Source organism: Halyomorpha halys, unplaced genomic scaffold (assembly GCF_000696795.3).
Source record: "Halyomorpha halys isolate HHAL.00 unplaced genomic scaffold, Hhal_1.1 Scaffold472.1, whole genome shotgun sequence".
Classification (NCBI taxonomy): domain Eukaryota; kingdom Metazoa; phylum Arthropoda; class Insecta; order Hemiptera; family Pentatomidae; genus Halyomorpha; species Halyomorpha halys.
Genome location: NW_027111148.1, coordinates 716,456 through 735,139, shown reverse-complemented (window position 1 = coordinate 735,139; position 18,684 = coordinate 716,456). Strand labels below are relative to the sequence as shown.

The window sequence follows — 18,684 nt, the reverse complement described above, 5'->3', positions numbered from 1 at the left end:
TTTTATCACAACTAAGATTTTTCTTGATGCACTATGAACTCAGAAATAATCCTATCTATCAGTCTTTTCAATTTTTTTTCTTCTTCCTGTTCCTTCTTTTCAATGGAAAAGGAAGTATTAACAAAGACGGGGGAACTATTGTGAAATACTTGCTGTGTCGTGAAAGTATAAAAAAGAAAATACAAGCGTCCTTGTGACACATTTCCATCGTGAGCTAGCGACTCCGTAGACCTTGAATCCAATGCGCCAGTAGGCCAACCCTATACACTCTACCATTCCTACAATTCTACACTACACTTTATCCGTTCACTTAGCTATGAATAATCACGTCTATGGAAAAATAAGTTTAATAATATGTAAATTGTTCAATCATATATATAATATAAAAGTGAATTGCGTCATTGTGAACCTTGGATCGTGTGTGGTAAACCAACCACATGTATTTAAATGTTGCAACATCGGTTTTTATATCAGTTTAGGCACTTATTTTGTAATAATTTAATTGCTAATGTCTTCTCTTTTGAGGTAAATATTGATTAAATAAAAATAATATAAATTTTTATTTCCTTCGTTTTGTCGAATTTGTATAAGCCTTTGCGTGATGATGTTCTCTACCACCTCTCATCCCCGTAAATCGCACATCGTTGTCTTCCTTACTAGTATCAATTAAAAAAGACTTAAAAAAAAAAATAACCACTCCGTACTAAAATTACCTAAACATGGCGAATCTACAAATTTTATTCAAGCTTCTTTTTTTGGCTTATTAATGCCAATTTTCATATCATAAAAAGAAATTTTAAACAACAAATTAAAATGATGAATAAGAATACAATCATTAAGTAAGGTGATGACGCTGATTTTCTCTAATTGTGGCTCATGTGATAAAAAATATACATATATATTTTAAATCGGATGTTTTAGGTCTAATAATAAACAATTGTCAAACTTAGAGTTTTGCGATAAGCAAAATATATAGTTCTATAAATTTCTAATTAAGGGATTAACAGCATTTTGTGTTAAAACAATTAAAATCAGTCTGGAGCATATCCAAGCATTAATGAGCATTTGAGCTTATGTAATATATGGTAACTGATATAACGAAAACTTTTACAATGTTAAATTATTTATTAATTTCTATGTTTTAATTTCAATTTGTAGTCACTTGCCAGAAATTAATTTCACCATTTAAGCTCTTAAGAAATCAAATTCCCTCGAGAATCTATAAACTATTTACGAAATCAGCCTTAAAAAAAAAGAAGCTCAGTTACCATGTTTTACGACCGAATGCCTCATTGGAAGTTATATCACTCATTAATTAATTAAAAAATTACTTTTTAGATAAAATAAGTTGTACCCGTTTAAGTCTCAAACACTCTTTGATATTTGACACTTTATTAATATTTTAAATGTCCAACCTGGCCTTCCTCAAAAACAATCTATTAAATAACAGTTTTTATGTGCTTTTTAATTACAACATTACTAATAAATTAGCACACTTTAACTGTAAATTTACACTTTACATCCAACTATTAAACACTTTTTCATGCTATACTGCCAGGTCTAATAAAGTCAACTTATCCAGTCTTAGTCAACTTATCCTATAAAACAATAGGGTATCATATTAATTTATTTATAAGCTTGCCTTATTATGTTTAATTGCCTATATTATTTCCTATATTTATTTTTATACATTATTAAAATATTAATAAAGAGTGTTTGAGACTCAAATGGGTAAAATTTATTCATCTAAAAATAATTTTTTTAATTAATTAACGAGTAATATAACCTCCAATGAGGCTTTCGTCCAACGAGGCGTCTTTTTTAACTTTTCATAAATATTATATTGCTTAATAGAATCATTAATACTTTTTTCATATTTCTCGGGAAAAAGATGAATCGATTGGTGTACAATAACCCTGAAAAACGTATACTTTCTCAGCTACAAACAAATGCACTTAATTTTTTTCTACTGGAGAATCCGGGGATTTCATTATCTTTAAACCTTACCATGGTGAAAGGGAACATTTTGAAAAAAATACCACTCGTAAATCGGTCCAGCAATTCAAAAGTTTATTGTGAACAAAGATTCGGCCATTTATATATATAGATAACGTGTAGTTTACTAGAACATTCCTTAATGGCTAGATAAGGAAATCCACTAATTGCTTTAGGAAATCCTCTATTTGCCATAACGATCTGATTATCGTTATTTAGACGGCCTTTTGGAAATAAATTGGATATAATCATGTATAGACAGCAATATACTTGCAGAAGATATCCGAGGCCGTGGACCGCTGTGCCGTCCACCTGACCCTAGGACGCACCACCCCTCCAGCATATGCTGCCTCCCCTCCGAGTCAAATCCTCCCCCACTGTTTTGACACATCAAACCCCTAATTGCTCCAATCCCTTTCTTCGGGATTTGTATCGGTCGTTTATCCAGTCTTGCTTATTCTACCTCCCCCCAGCTCGTCATTATAATTCTAATCTAATATCTCCGATTCTCTCTGCACAGTGAATGGCTTTGTGACAGGTGACAGTGGGCCGTGGAGGAAAACGAGGGAGTCGAATTGATCTGGTAAAGTAGAGTAGCCTTTATTTAATTATTTTGTTGTATTTTTAAGCCCGTATATATAATATACAATATGTGCAATATGCCATTAATATATTGTATTTCCAGATACAAAATAAAATAAGCGTGAGTAGCTGAGCTCCTCCAGTAAGATCGTATTATCCGCTCATTATTAATTACACACTGATACAAAATTATTTAATTCTTTCATTATTGCTTAGAAATAGCTTTAAAAAAAAGTCGAGACCACCAAAAGACATTTCTCTAGCACCAACTCACATACAACATTTATTTTCTAAATCAACTTGGGGACCTGAAACTAAGCAATACCTTAAAAGCCGCGAACCTTAGACCAAAAATACAGTTACTGTTACTACTAATTTTGAATAACAGTTTCTGTTGGAGACAGACTAGTTGTCTTAGGAACTCCCTTACATTATGCCCAGATTAATAATAATAATATGAACCGCAATGAGCCATGAAGTGTAAGGAAGCACTGTTTTTAGTCCAACGGTTGGCAAGGAGGAGATTTTTCTAGATCACGCTAAATCAAGGATACCCACCTTATGAGGCTGAATGGACTCCTTTCTGGAGGGCTCCAGTAAAGGTGAACAGAGAACATATTGCACACTGGGCACTACTCAGAAAGTTAGAATTTGATGACATGACTATTGTGTCATATTATTAAAGTATACTTTAATAATATTGCTGTTACCCTGTCGAGCAGATCCGCTATCTAGGACTACATCTGGACAAACAACTAACTTGGAATCCTTAAACAAGACTGAAAAGACTGGAAACTACACGTCGATTCCAACTATTACTGCACTTACAAATTATTTCATTAAAATAGAAGATAGTGGTGAGTCTTCTCTTTTCAACACTTCAAAAGAATATTAAGTTTGCATTTTTTACTTAAAGTATTTATTCTTTATTATTATTATAAATCGTAAGATTTCATTTTTATTTGAAGAGAAATAAAATAATAATTGTTAGAAAAGAAATCATGTACATGATTTTTAAGGATAAAACTACCAAACTAAATTTGAAAATGATTCCATTCTCATCAGTTCAGTAGCCTGGCGATCTCTATTACGGGTCTTAAGCAGTCAATATTAACTGACAAAAAACCATTGAAGCATATTTTTCCTTATACAATAAGTAATACTAACCATATTATTGACGGTATTACCCTCTCACACGGTCAGTAATACTGTTATCCCAGCAAATCCATTCTACTTTTCTCAATATGCAACCCATATTGTTGGAGTAATAGTTTAGGATGGATCTTGTCACTTTAGTTCTTTAGTTATTATGTTATTTTTATTTAAAGAAGGAAGATAGGTAGAAAAAAAAAGGAATTTTTCATACAGAGAAATTACTTCATTAAAAATTGATTAATAAAAATAAAACTAATATTTAGCAGTGTACGGATATTATGATTCCACTTTAGAGATCAGTTTCCGATTCCCTAATATTCCAATATTAATGTCGGGTAATAACTGCTAAGAGGGGATTATAGTTTAAAAAATATTTTACTACTTAGAAGAGTGTGGTTGAAATTGGAGAATTAAATATATCCCATCAAATCACCTTTACCCCTTGTCGTAAACCTACCGGCTCCCCTATACTAAACTTTAATAATATTGCTGTTACCCTGTCGAACAGATCCGCTATCTAGGACATCTGGACAAACTACTAACTTGGAATCCTCAAACAAGACTGAAAAGACAGGAAACTGCACGTCGATTCCGACTATTACAGCACTTACTAGACAAATTGTCTAAACTTCCAATCCATTACAAAAGACTGATCTGCATAACTATAATAAGGCTTGTCTAGACATACGGAGTTGAGCTTGGTGCTCCTCTTAACCTTTGAACTCCTCTCGTATCCAATCATTTCAATAAAAAATCCTTACATTAACGTTTCATATGTATAGGATCTAGCCCGAACTAGATGTTAATCCGTCCATTATAAACTCCCTAACCGCCCTAACTCACTAGTTTCTAACCTTGCTTCTTCTTCCATTCCTGACAACCCTCCAAGGCGCCCGAAAATAAGATGGTCTCGAGACCTTTTAATGTAAAAATGTTATTAGAGTTCTGCCATTGGGTATCTTTTACATGCCTGTACTATTATGATCTTACATCAAATTTACTAGTTGTATTATTATGTAGTTGTAAATGTTAATAAATAAATAAAAAACAGTTTTTTCTTACTCTTTTATTATAAAAATTAGGATTTCTTTTTAAACTTAAAAAATCCCACAATAATAGACATGACATAAAACACTAAAAGCAGATGGTTTCTAGAAGCAATTCATATTTTTAGTCATATGAATTGCTTCTAGAAACCATCTGCTTTTAGTGTTAATTGTGTTAATAATTAAACACTGTTATATAATATTAAAAACTATATAATCTATAAAGTAGACACAAAACATATAAATACACATTATGCCTATATAATATATAGACTGGCCATATAAATATAAAAATTCAGGGAGAATATGTGGGAATAAAATTTTCCAATCATAAAACTTAAATGTCCAAAGAGGTAATTGCTAATATAGAGCATTGGTTTGTGCTGCAGGAATAGATGAAGGCACCACTAGTGAAAGTCAACCATTTAAATAACGTAGTTATAAAACCATTTTAAACTAAAGTGTATAGATGACATGATTTCAAAATGAAAATTAGAAAAATGACAAATATGTGGTAAATTTGATTGCAAAAATTTTAAATATACACACATAAAATATTGATAAAAATGGTTGATAAGAATAACTTAATTGTTACAATTTTAGGATGCAATGGTGCATGAGTATGGGTTTATTGTCCCGAAACGTTGTACAAGCAAAATATATATATAGTTTATATTCTATTTGGAAGTTTTTTCACCTCGACAATTGAAAAAAAAAAAATTAGATACCCAAATATTTTTGGGCCAATGATACTACGAGTATAAAAACATAATAAATAAACGCACCTAGATTATACTAATTTGTTATATTTATACATAACATAACCGCAGAAATATTTTTAGAATTTTCTTCTGTTAGGTATGCTTGGTAATATTTCAAGTTGACGATGTATGACAGGGTAATGGCCCGTGTAGTTCTTGCTGTAGAGTAATCCACCTCGGATCGGATTCTATTGATATCGCTCCTTAAGTTACCGATTATCAGAAGGTGTCGGTTGGTCGATCAATTAGCCTACCGGTTGTCGGTAACACGATAGGCTTCTGTGGTTGTGTGGGTGGCCGTCAATGAGGTACCTTACGCCTTATTTCACTTAAGGAGAAATATACCTCCACAGTAATTGTACATATGGATTTATAATCTTCATAAATATTTCTTATCATGGTGACTATCAACTCAATCATTGTTTTACTATCATAATTAATAACTCTATGAATAATTTCAGAGCCGAGAAATAAATACCTTGAGTCATCCTCACACAAAATTCATTCATAGATTTAAAATCGAATTCCTCTCGTGTCCAATCCTTACAATCCAAAATCTTTCGTAAGATCTTCAACGCTCCTTACTTTGTCACAAATAAAATTAGACAGACATATTTTTTTAGTGTTCACCACATTAATTGGCATTTTTTATCAACATATGTAACTGATTTAGCTCGAACCAGATATCATCCCTCCCATTATAAACTCTCTAACCATCCAAACCCACTTTTTACCCAGTTTTTAACCTTGCTTCGTCTTCCATTCTTGACAATCCTCCGATGCGATTGAAAAGAAGATGGCCACGAGACCTGCTAATACAAAAACATCACTAGAGAGCTACAAATGGGTAGTTTCTCTACCTAAATCAAATTTACTAGATGTATTATAATGTACAGTTGTAAATTCCAATTAAGATATTAAATAAAAAAATAAAAAGATTTAAACTAAATTTCTGGAAAAACACTTGAAAATATTATTTTCAATTAGCAATTAAAACAGTTTCTAATAATTTCTGATAAATTACTTCATATAATGAAAAAGTTGCTATTCATTTCGGATATTTATTTTCTGAGAATAAGTAAAAAAAAAAAAAAATACAAATATGTAGAATATATTTTATTACTGCCAACATTTCGACCTGAATGTCGGGCTTCATCAGGACTAAGAACAAAAGAAAACGTAATAACTATAAAGAATAAAAGGAAAAACAGAATAACAAGAACAGATAAAGTAGGTACATAAATTGTATTGAAAGAAAATGTATAGTTTTAGTATTATTATATGACGAAGTATTAATAAAAAATAAATAAAATCAATATGAGAATATAGTAATTTTATAATTATGAAAGAGACAAGAAAATAGTATAAATATGAAAATCCAGTATTGTAAAATTGTTTGGTACCGTGCACCATATTACACCATTTTCACTTAATACCTAAGAAACGCCTTCAAGTTTAGTTTAAATTGGTGGACAACGTTGTTTGTAGCTATATAAATTCGTGTTTTATTGTTCTCGAGGTAGAAATAAGAAATATAAGTTTTGTTCCTGCCTAGAACACAACAGTTTAACAAAGTATAACGAAAACATAAATGCAATCGGAAAAGGTCGTGCAGTCTCGACTTTTCCCGTTCGAATCGGAAGACTCTAGTTTTCCTTTTTCCTCCTTTAGTATTCAAAAAATTCTTTAATTTTTTTTTTTTTTATCTATTCTATTGTTTTATATTGAGAACGGCTCATGTTTTTCAAATAAATTTAAATTATAAGTACTTCAGAGGAAGTAAAAGGAAAATTAGAGTTATAAAAAAGTGAGAAAGACCACTTATATGTAAATGTGATTAACTAATATGTAAGTAAAATAACAGAATTATTTTATTATTATAGAGAAATGCGATTTCTCTGTAACCATTATATTTTTCTAAATTTTTATACTTTATAAATAGAATTAAAGAGGGTAAATTTGTGGTATGTATAATTTTATGAAATTTGTGAATATCATGTGGAAAATTTTAACCATATTGACTGCTGAATTACTAAAGTCTGCAATACTTTTTAGTAGCCACACAAATTAATAGTTGAAAATAACAAAATACTAACCAGAATTACTACATTGGCTACTGCCAGTATATCTCTTGACTTCCTGTATTGCGGTCTCCAAGTTATTTTAAAATATTTGATAATTAGTTCACCGAGGTAACTGCAGTTGTATATTATAAAAGATTCATATTAAAAGCTTTATCAGATTGGCCTGGAATGTTCAACACTATCAAGTATCTATTAAGTTAAGTGGATTTTAAATGATTATCTCTGGACTGGTGTACGTTATCAAATTTCCTATATCCGCGCCTTAAGCGGAGTCCATTGGCACTGGGTATGATCCTTCCTGATAAAGGTCCTCGACTTCCTCCTCATCGGAAGTCTCTTTACCTTGGTCCATTCTTCTCCTGTTCCGAGCGGCGCCCGCGGATGAGCCCTGACCCTTGCTCTTTTGCATTTGCATTTAATTGGAGGCGCGCCCCACGCTTGTACACTTGGCGATATTGAAAGCAGTTTGTCATAGGCTTTATGACAGTTTGATTGTTCGCTCTCCCCTCTGCCGGAGGAGTGATTCTTCTTTGTTGTTCACCAATTTGTCCAGCAACAAAAAAAATACGATTCGTGCCGTGTTGTGAGGGGGACAGATGAAGTCAGAGTAAGGCCTTTTTAGTGAAGCCTCATTTGTAATCGGGTTCTATTGATTATTTAAATTACTTTTGAGAAGTTATGCCCGATAAATTAGTCAGTGTATCTTTCTCAATGCACAAAATCAAGTTTACTTATAATTTTTTGATTACAAAAACAGATGTATTAATGAACCACTTTAAAAAATATTCCACTGATCCTAAAGCATCTTAAATGTATTAATAATAAAAACTCAAATTTCTTTTGGTCGTTTTCTTTCACTATATTTATTCTTCTGCAACGTTTCGGCTCCCAGGCCACCCTTAAATTTAATTTATTCAAATTTTAAATTAATTTCAATTGCAAGCTGTTATGTTCAAGTCAAACATTTATACTCTCCTTTCATTCAACTTAAACTATAAAGCAATTTTTTATTTATCATCACACTCTTAAAGAATAAATTTAAATTTGGATAAATCAATTTTAAGGGTCTACTTGATAATGGGCTGAGGGCCGAAATGTTGCTAAGAATAAAGATAGTGAGAGAAAAGGATAAAAATAAATTTGTTTTTATTATTAGTATATTTAAGATGCCTTAGGGTAAGTAAAATAGTTATTAAATTAGTTCATTAATCTATCTGTTTTTTTTTTAATCTAATAATTTTTCAGTAAACTTGACTGTGTGCTTTGAAAAATATACAACGCATTAGGCTAACATTATAGTGAGGAAACGAAACTAAAGAAATTCATGTTTTTATATTAAGTGCCTACTATCACACAATATATTAATATGCGATATATTAATAATTATGAATAAGTAAGCGATTATAATAAAATGCTGGTCGAATTTCATATTCATTAGGCCCATACTACGCAAAATAACTTGGGAAGGAACGGGTTTTCAAGTTCTTTTGGTTTTACTAACGCAACATAAATATAAAAAACAATATATTAAAATAAATTAAAATGGTATCGTTTTTGTAGTATGGAAACTGATTCCAGAATATGTTTGTGTTTGGGACTAGGGCTATAAATGTTACCAAGTTAATTTATATCTCTAATTAATTTTTAGTTTTATGAATATCTATCTTGTTAGTTAGTTTAATTTTAAATAAAACTTTATTTCTGCACATATTTTATTTTTTCCATTTAAAAAATTCTATGAGGAGAAGATGGTTGGGGGGTGCGGTCAAAATATAATACAAATAAGTTTAAACAACTTATTTAATAGTTCCAACGTTTCGGCTAGAATTTCCAGTCTTCATCAGGGCTAAGAACAAAGAACAAGATACCAATGAATACAAAAATTAAAAAAGAAAAAAGAACAGAATGACAGAAAGTAAATGATTGGCCAGAATGATATTAATAAAATTAAAGTTATGAAAGAAATGGAAAATAAAATGAATATATAGGTAATTGAATAAGTAAATAAAAATAAAATAATTAAGGAAATAAAATAAAAATTTGAATTTATTTAATGCAAAAAAGGAATATGAATATTTTGTTTAATAATAATTTAAACATTAAAATTATTGAAAGAAAAACTAAAATTGAGAGAAAGAAAATATATGTAATTAATGAAATTTGTAACCATAATATTAGAGAAAGAAACAAAATATGAACTTATTTGTGTTATATTTTGACCACACACCCCTCCCCCAACCATCATATAATTTATCCACAGCCAACCATCTCTCATCATTAAAAAATTGTATTTTTCCTTACTGACTTACGTTCTTGAGTGTTTTTTATAAATGGAACCGTGGTAAATAGTTTCTCTCTCATTATCAGGTGCTGGTTATCGCAAGACAGTTATGAATAATGCCTACTATCTAAATAAACATATTTATCTTATGTTACTGCTTTGTATACAATACTAGCCGCTTCATTAAGTATAAGTAGTATATATCATAACATTATCATTATAATTAAGGCAAATTGACTTTCTTTTTTTATATACGTAGATGAGGGTTAGAATTGGAACAGTCTTTATATAGTAATTGTACATATGTTATATTTTATTTATTTATTTTTGTTTTTATTATTTCATCAGTTTTATTTTATTATATTTTTGATATAGATATAATTAAATATATTAGAATATAGATTCATATTCATCATAATACAAATTATAATAGTATTTTCATTTATTTATAAATTTCTTTATTATAATTATAATTTTAAATTAAATTTTTTTTCTATTAATTCCGTGAGTACTTACTAATGTTATCAATGATATATTTTTTTCTTTCCTCTTCTGATAGTTTTTTCTTTTGTTCTTCTATATCACATAGTGATCAAATATTCATTCATACACTATATAGTATGAATGAATATTTGATCACTAATACATAATGCCCTTAATCTGTGGCAGATTGTATTAGTTCTCTTTTATAAAATATATAATCAAATCGAAATAGTGTTGCCGGTATGGTTATTCTAAATATTTGTTTAGGTGAGTAAAATTTAACTTACTATATATAGATTAAAATACATTTTTTGAAACGCACAATTATATTGGAAATTTGGTAAGTTCGTTGGTCGAACCCATTGAATATTGTTTTGAGGTTTATTCCTATATACTAATTTTGATGTAAAATTATCTACATTTTTATCCTTATTTTAACCCCATGATACTTATGTGAGTTAAATTTTACTTATTTACTTTTTAAACTTAAATCTTAGTAGTTTTTAAAATATTCGCATATAAATATAAATTTGGCACATGAAATATATATCAATTTATTTTAGCAAATATCATGAAAACTCCTGCGAAGATAAACTTCTTAAACTCCTTTATAGCCCATTAAACTAGCTTTAATTTGAGTGCTAATAGATATTAGTACGTCGAATGGTTTTTGAGATATAAATTTCTCAAAATAAGTTCACTAATTACAGATCTTTCAATACATTCTGTACAACATTTTTATGAAATGTTACTTTTTAAAAAGCTATATCTCGAGAACTATTTAGCCTAAATAACTCTAGTAGGGCTCATATTTTAGCAAATTTACTCTTCTTTAAATGACGTTCCCTTAGGTTTTCTTGTGTTGTTGCTACTTTTTAAGATATAACGCTCTGAATGAAAAATTATTTTTTTTTTTTAACGTTTTGAAATAGCTGCCATTTTTTATTCCCCCTACCTTGGCAGACTCATAAATGTTTACTAGTAATTAAACATAGTTTTTATTAAAGTAATCAAAAATTGGGGTGACATAACTGTCTTTTTTCTCCTCTTAGGCTCTTGTACTATAAGTAGCGAATCTGGTCAACAGGATCTGATGGGATTTGTTAGGATTTATTTTTATTCTCCAATTGTGACACCGTTCTTCAATGGATGTTATGTGGTCTGCAGATTTCGTGATGTAGTAGTAGGGCCATTGTTTACTTACTGTACACAGGAATAAATGAATAAAAACTACATTCAAATATTTTAATGAAATAAATATTATTGTTCTTTTTGGACATTTCCCAATTAATATACGGTCAATTATTTATATTGATATAAATTTATTTCGGATCGACCATTAATATGTCTTGACTCAAAATCCTTTCATATTATCTCTTATTCAATATGCTATTTTTTAAAATTTTTTTTTTACTTTATTTAGTTTATTCACACCTGTAAAAGTATTTTTACAACCAGCGAATGAGATGTAGAGAGAGAAAAAAAAATAATAAAAAAAAAATAAAAAAGTCATGAAGGGATGAAGGTTAAGGTCATCCAATGATGCCTCTCCATTAAAATTGAAATTTAAAAATCAATTTAAGAGGTCCCTATTCCAGCTCCTTCGTAAACGTCGTCTCGTATCTGGTAACTCTAGTGTTGATAGTCCTTATATGCTTTTTATTAAAATATATTCAGTGTTTTATCGCTACGACCAGCTGATGGCAGCTCTGGTGAGGTAGTTACCGGACCGTCCGCTAGGCGGCAGGTCAGCTGGCTCGGTGCCTAATCGATTCGGCAGTGTTGCATGTTGCAGCTGTCTGGACCAGGCCTCCTGTAACCTCAAGTCCTTCAAGAACACAAGCAGATCTATTGAGGTACTCGTCGAACCTCACAATACCTAAATAATTGTAAAGTTTTGTCACGACCTCTTTAACAGGTGATACGTCCATGTTGTATCTAACATATGGTGTGAAATAGTATATTTTCACCTTTTCTCCATGCGAATGTTTTTTAATTTAACTGTTAGACGCATGAAATAATAGTTTTAAACTTTAATAATTATTTTAGTTTAGTTATAAATTACAAAGTGCATAAATTAAAATCAGCTTATACCAATTCGTTTCATGTGTTTAGAGTGACATAAACCACCAAGTAAGTTTATGTACTTACTAATACGTATTCCATATTTCAGATTTTAATTTCAGTTGTTATAATATATGAATATCAATAATCTTTCACTAAAATAGTTACCATATTTCCATATCAGAATAATACCATAAGGATATCAGGAAAGCCATAGTTTTATGCTTAATTTCATAATAAATTCATTATTAAACTGACATGTTTTAGAAATAATAAAAAAAAAATTAAATAACATCCTGCGAAACAAGTTCACATTGTGACAATTGAATGTTAAGTGAACTGTTTATAGCCCATCCTTGGACCGGCTCATCTATATTCTTTTATGCCCACTAAGTATTTACTATGTTCACTCATATTTTCTTAAAACCATATGGTAGACAATTATTAGCTCTAAGAATACAAAGGAAACATACGGTACATATTGATTGTTGTTTTTTCTTTATTCACACTAGTAACAATAAATTAAAACAATTACTTATGAAATAATTGAATTTCGTTCGTATAATTCATTTTCATATCTTAGGTTTTTTTCTTTTTCTCAGCTCAATAAATTATTATTAGCATATGTTGGATTGGAACATACAAAATGTCATTTCCTGATGTAGGAGGGAAATGGAAGAAAAACAAACGTTATTGATATTATTTTTATTGAAAATAACTCAACGCTCAACAGTAACATTTTTTTTTATCTCTTATTCAAATACAATTTTTGTTTTTTAACCTCTAAACGTTTTGTATCATTATCATATTGCTTTTTTAAAGCGCTCTGAACTTTGAATTTATATATACATATATATTATCTGAAAATATAAGTTCTACAGTATCCTCGATATTTAGCTGAATTGCCTCAAACTGACTATTTTTACAGAGAGCTTGATGAATTATTAAAAGATTAAATATTTTAATATAAAAATGATGGGTTTTTTTTATTTCTTCAGTGGAACTAATCAATGTTTTGAAACCTAGTTTATTTAAAAAGTTTATTAAAAAAACTTGTTATAGAAATAAAAGTTACATTTGAGATGTTGGGACGTGAAACATGGTAACTGCAAAAATTTTTACTATTTTTACTATTAGTTACGTTCTACAATGTTTTACCTTCAACGAATAATAATATAATATTAATATTATTATATAAGATATTATATTATATAATAATAATAATCACTTACCATAGCTTAATTTCAACATTGTTCTCTTTAGAAAACAAATTCCCTAATCATTTTTTCAACAATTTATGAAAAAGCCGATGATTCCTAAAACTTCAATTCATAACGAATTTCATTTGTTCGTGTTTTACGACCGAACCCCTCATTTATAATTACACTCTTCTTTATTTATTTCCAGAAATCTAATTTACAAGTATCTACGTTGAACACGTACATAAAATCTTGGTTAATTATTATTTTTTTTTTTTGTCGTGTTCTATTTGTTATGATAATTCTTTTTATTTCGCGACTAAACCCAAAGGCTCTTTCTAGATATAATAATGGTATAGAAAAATTGAGAGCCTCGGATTTATGTTTTAAAATAAAAATTTCTGAGAAAATGAAATATATGGTTTATAAAAAAACAATTTCACAAAGAATATTGGCTGGTTCCATATCACATATGCGGCTTCAATTATGTGTGGATTCATTTTTACATTATTAATTTTTATAGAAAAATAATACATCCATTTGTCTTTGTTTATTTATTGAAAAGGAAACCAGCTATGGACGCATAAGCAGTAAGAATACTATATGTGTCTATGTTATGTAATGTTCGCACGTAATACTTTCATTCTACTGTCTTTAAATATATATTGCGATATTGTGATTAATCTCAACAATAAGCTAATATGATCAATTTTGTTTCAATTTTATATTGAATAATCAAAAATTAATATTAAACCAGACTTGAAATGAGTTAACCAGTATTTTATCATAATGTTACGGCTCACATCAATGTAATAACGAGATAGACTATCTGTTATCTAATACATACTATTTTTAATCAGATTTTTTTTCACTTTAAACTCAAGAAAAAATTTGACCTTTTCGGATGTAATGCTTCAGATTTTCAATTACATAACCGACTAATTATATTGTACAATGGAGTTCACTCCCGCTCCCAAAGCAGGTACATTCTTCCATTCTATCTGAAATTTAAATTACTTTTTTATTTAGATTTTTTTTTTCTTTTACTCAAATAATAAAAAATATTTTTTAAATATTTAGTATATATATTTTTAAAATATATAACTTCCCTTATTAATGTTTAAGTGATTGCCTTCTATATAGGGTATTCTTGTTAGGACAAGAGCCCAAGCGGAGAAAAAAAGAAAATTATTTCACCACAATTTTTGATTACTTTCATGAAAACTATATTTATTAGTCAAAATTGATGAGTCAGCCAAGTAATGGTAGGGGAAATAAAAAATGGTTATGTAAGTGGTAATGGTGACTGTTACAAAACATTAACAAAAATTAATTTTTCATTCGGTGCTCTATATCTTTAAAACTAGCAACAACACTAGAAAACCTAAGAGAACATAATTTGAAATAGAGTAAATTTGCATAATTATGAGGCCTAATAGACATATTTCCGTTCAATAGTTGGCGAGATATAGCTTTTTAAATTGCAACGTTTCATAAAGAATGCACTGAAAAATCCTGAAAAAATTTCTTTTCTATTCTCGATAAAAACCTCTTTTTGTTATTTCTAAAACCTTTTCGTAAGTCTTTGAGAAAATATTTTAACCAAAATTTACCTTGTTTTTAAAGTATAGCCTCAAATCTCTAATTTTCCAACTTTTTTAGTTTTCAAAATATTGGAGAAGGTGACACCCCCTTACTCCTGTAACTAGGTCTTTGCTACTGCTTTTATTCATAGGTATCCTATAACTATATACTTATCATCCATGTCTTCTTGCAAGTTGCTTCTTCGACTAGATTGTAGTATTTCTCTAGGCTTCCTCTTTCTTTGAAAATACATATTTGTTTAACGAAATTGGGAAATATGTGGCGATTTCATTTAGTAAAGAAACGACCGCTTGACTATTGTTTTATCTGAAGTTTTTATTAAATGGGCAACGACATTAATATTATTGTAGTAAAGGAATGTGGCAAGGGATGACAAAATTATATGAGTTCCAATATTCCCGGCTATATCTTTCATTATGACTATTAATACACATTATAAAGTATTGTGTACTGCAGATGCATTCCTATATATGTAATAATGTTAATGTGCATATGCAGAGTTTTTGACTCTACAAATAAATAAGTTTTTGTTTATTTGCATCATCTCCTCTTTATATTAATCTATATAACAGCTAAATAGCTGACTGATTTACACCTCATTGTAGATTATATAGGAAAAAAAATAATATGAGAAATTGGATCGAACACATATCCATTGTTTTGGAATTTTGAGCTGTTAACATTGTTTGTATATGTGATTAGAAATAGCAAAAACATTTTATATTCAAGAGCAATTTATGTCGCCAAATCATAATAACAACGTACACGCAAATGTTTAATTTTATATAAATAAAACAATTGATATCTAACTTCCAATTATGTTTGCTCAATCTGCATCTATCCTCAAATCTGGCAATAGTGAAACGGTGCCGGATCTGCTAGTCCATTACACATCCCAAATGTTTTGCGGGTGTTGTTTCTATTCAGCGTCATAAAGCTAACTAAATTCTCCAATTTGATTTATTCTTCATGGGGCCTAATAGTCTTGGCAACATTTAATTTTCAAAAACCTTTGAGAGATGAATTTTGTCTACTATGCTACTGATTAACTGTATAGAGATCGAGGTAGCATAGTACAAGTTTCCATTTTTTTATTGTTTAATTTAAAATGATTTTATTAAAAAATATACTATAGATTCATGTTTATTACGGATAGTGAATAACAATTCATAATCAAACAGATTTGATCCAAGGAATAATTTTTAATAAATTGTTCTAAATAATTCAGGAATACCTTGTCTATACATATTCCTCTTTATGGTAGAAATTAGCTAGCTTTTTATAAGATAAAAGAAACTTTTGAATTTTTAGGATTCAGGGGGTCCATGCTATTATTGGATGAGGAGATCCTTGATATAATTTTGTTAAAAAACACACATAGGATGGGACTCTCATGCCATGCACGAACCTAGATCAAATCTTGCCTTGATATCCTCCATCTTCTCTAGATAAAAGGTTTTATCTAAGTAGATCAGAGCTCAGGTAGCGGTTGGTAGAGGCACCAGGCAGCATGTTTTTGTTTCAGTCCCGTAGTATAATTTATGCAAGAAGTCAATCTTACGTTAAGATATCTGCTGGTTAGTGCTGCTTATATATTTTTTAATATTTAATTTTTTATATAATATAATATAATTCTCTGGACCGTTATATAAAAGTTGAAAATTTTATTTTATTTCACTAGTAACTTGGCCTATAGTTGACTTTCAAACTTCGAAATAAAATTCTATTTTTTTTTTTTTTTTTATGATTCTAATATTGCTAAAGTTATTGTACCATGTGCCAATGGAGTCTCCTGGAATATTTCTTCTTTTTAATTTTAGTAACTATTATACAAACAACTTACGGATTGTTAGTTAATAGAAAATATTGTATTTAAAAAGATAATCGAAGTGTAAAGCAAAAGTGTTTATACATGAATGGAAATACAAATATTTGATTATAACTCTCGAATGCTGGCTGCTGTTTTTCATTTTATTTTCTGGATTTATATTAACAATCGGGAATGATATATTCAACTCCAAATGAATCGCTATATATTAAACTGCTGGGGCGTGCAAAGAATTTCATAATATTGTATTGATCCGGTGAGGTGAAATTCCTTTCTTCAAGACTGCTGAATAATTACTTAAGCGGCATAAACTAAGTTAACACGTGGTTTAGTTGCGAGTGAATGCATTACAAAAATTGATCAAACGTATTTTTGCAGATCTATATTTTCAGGAGCTATGTGGAACCACTTTGTCCGCAACGACGAAGTTCCTCCACACAAACCCGACCCATTCCTTGCTTGGCATAAAAATCATCAAATAGCATCTTAGAGATATCACGCTCTTCCATGCTCACCTGGTACCTGGGTCTCCCGAGCTTGATCTTGACCACATCTAGCTCATTATACGGACTTAAAAGGGTCATATCTCCCTCTTGGGATGTTTCCGTCTTGAAATATCAAAAACATATTAAATCTCTGATGAAAGCCCAGGCTTACTATTCATAAGTAAGAACCAAGGTTATAACGGTTGGTTTTGGTCCTATTACAGAGAGGAACCTGCTCCTTAATGTTTGATTATACCCAAGTCGCAGTTAACAGCAGCAATCCTTCCATAGATTTCCCGGAAATTTAATTTTTTTTGCATTCATTTCTGAACCTGTGTACATAGAGCTCCTCATCTTCTCGAATCTGTAGAACAATCTAGAATTTGGCACTGCTCCTCCTTTTCTCAGAAATTTCATCTTCCCTTCATTATTGATAGATATTCAGCTTCCTCTCGGAATAGAAGCACTTCACTGATGGCACGAGCAGATCGAGCCGCGATGATGAAGTCATCGGTTTATTCAAACAATTGAACAGTTCTATTAAATCATATGCCTCGATATGGATGCTGGTAGGTGCACTCCTCGTTCTCCCTCAAAATTAAAAAATTGGCATGTCAAGGCGTCTCCCGGTTACTTATCACAATTGAATACAGTTGGTTAGATCCAACGCGAACGACAGAGTTCGAGCCTATCCTAATCATCCACACTAGGTGGATCAACCTAATGGTACTGTTCATGTCTTACGCCTGGTAGAGTTGCGGTCGAGTGACAATAGCGTACACAGATTTGGAAATCACCCTAGTACCTACCTAACAACTCCCTTTCCTTGTCGGAAGCCAATATTTCAAAAATAAGGTTTTGATGACACGTTCCTAAGAATACTATTCCTGGATGGTTGTCAAATTTTACCTGATCACTCTTCTTGTAAAGTGTACAGATGGTTTCCAAAGTTCAGCCATCCTCTATTCTTCCCATACATTAGGATAAGATTTTATAGCCTTTTCCCTCCGTAAGTCCCGGTGCCCTGCTATCTTGTAACTTCATCCACATCAGTTTTGACGTCACCTTCCTATGAATATTATTCCTGGATGGTTGTCAAATTTTACCTGATCACTC

General features: G+C 30.1%; 1 protein-coding gene across 6 annotated transcripts in view; it reads left to right on the top strand.

Annotated features, from left to right (window-relative positions):
• Nucleotides 1-18,684, top strand: part of LOC106683187 (plasma membrane ascorbate-dependent reductase CYBRD1) — a 178,258-nt gene that overhangs the window by 143,114 nt on the left and 16,460 nt on the right. Inside the window, exon 1 of one of the 6 annotated variants that reach the window (XM_024358369.2) lies at nucleotides 12,092-12,243. The exons of 4 other annotated variants lie outside the window; for them this stretch is intronic. The gene's annotated coding sequence lies outside the window, so the exon portion shown is untranslated. Of the gene's footprint in view, nucleotides 1-12,091; nucleotides 12,306-18,684 lie in introns of those variants that run through there. One more of the 6 variants, XM_024358370.2, reaches the window with a different exon arrangement.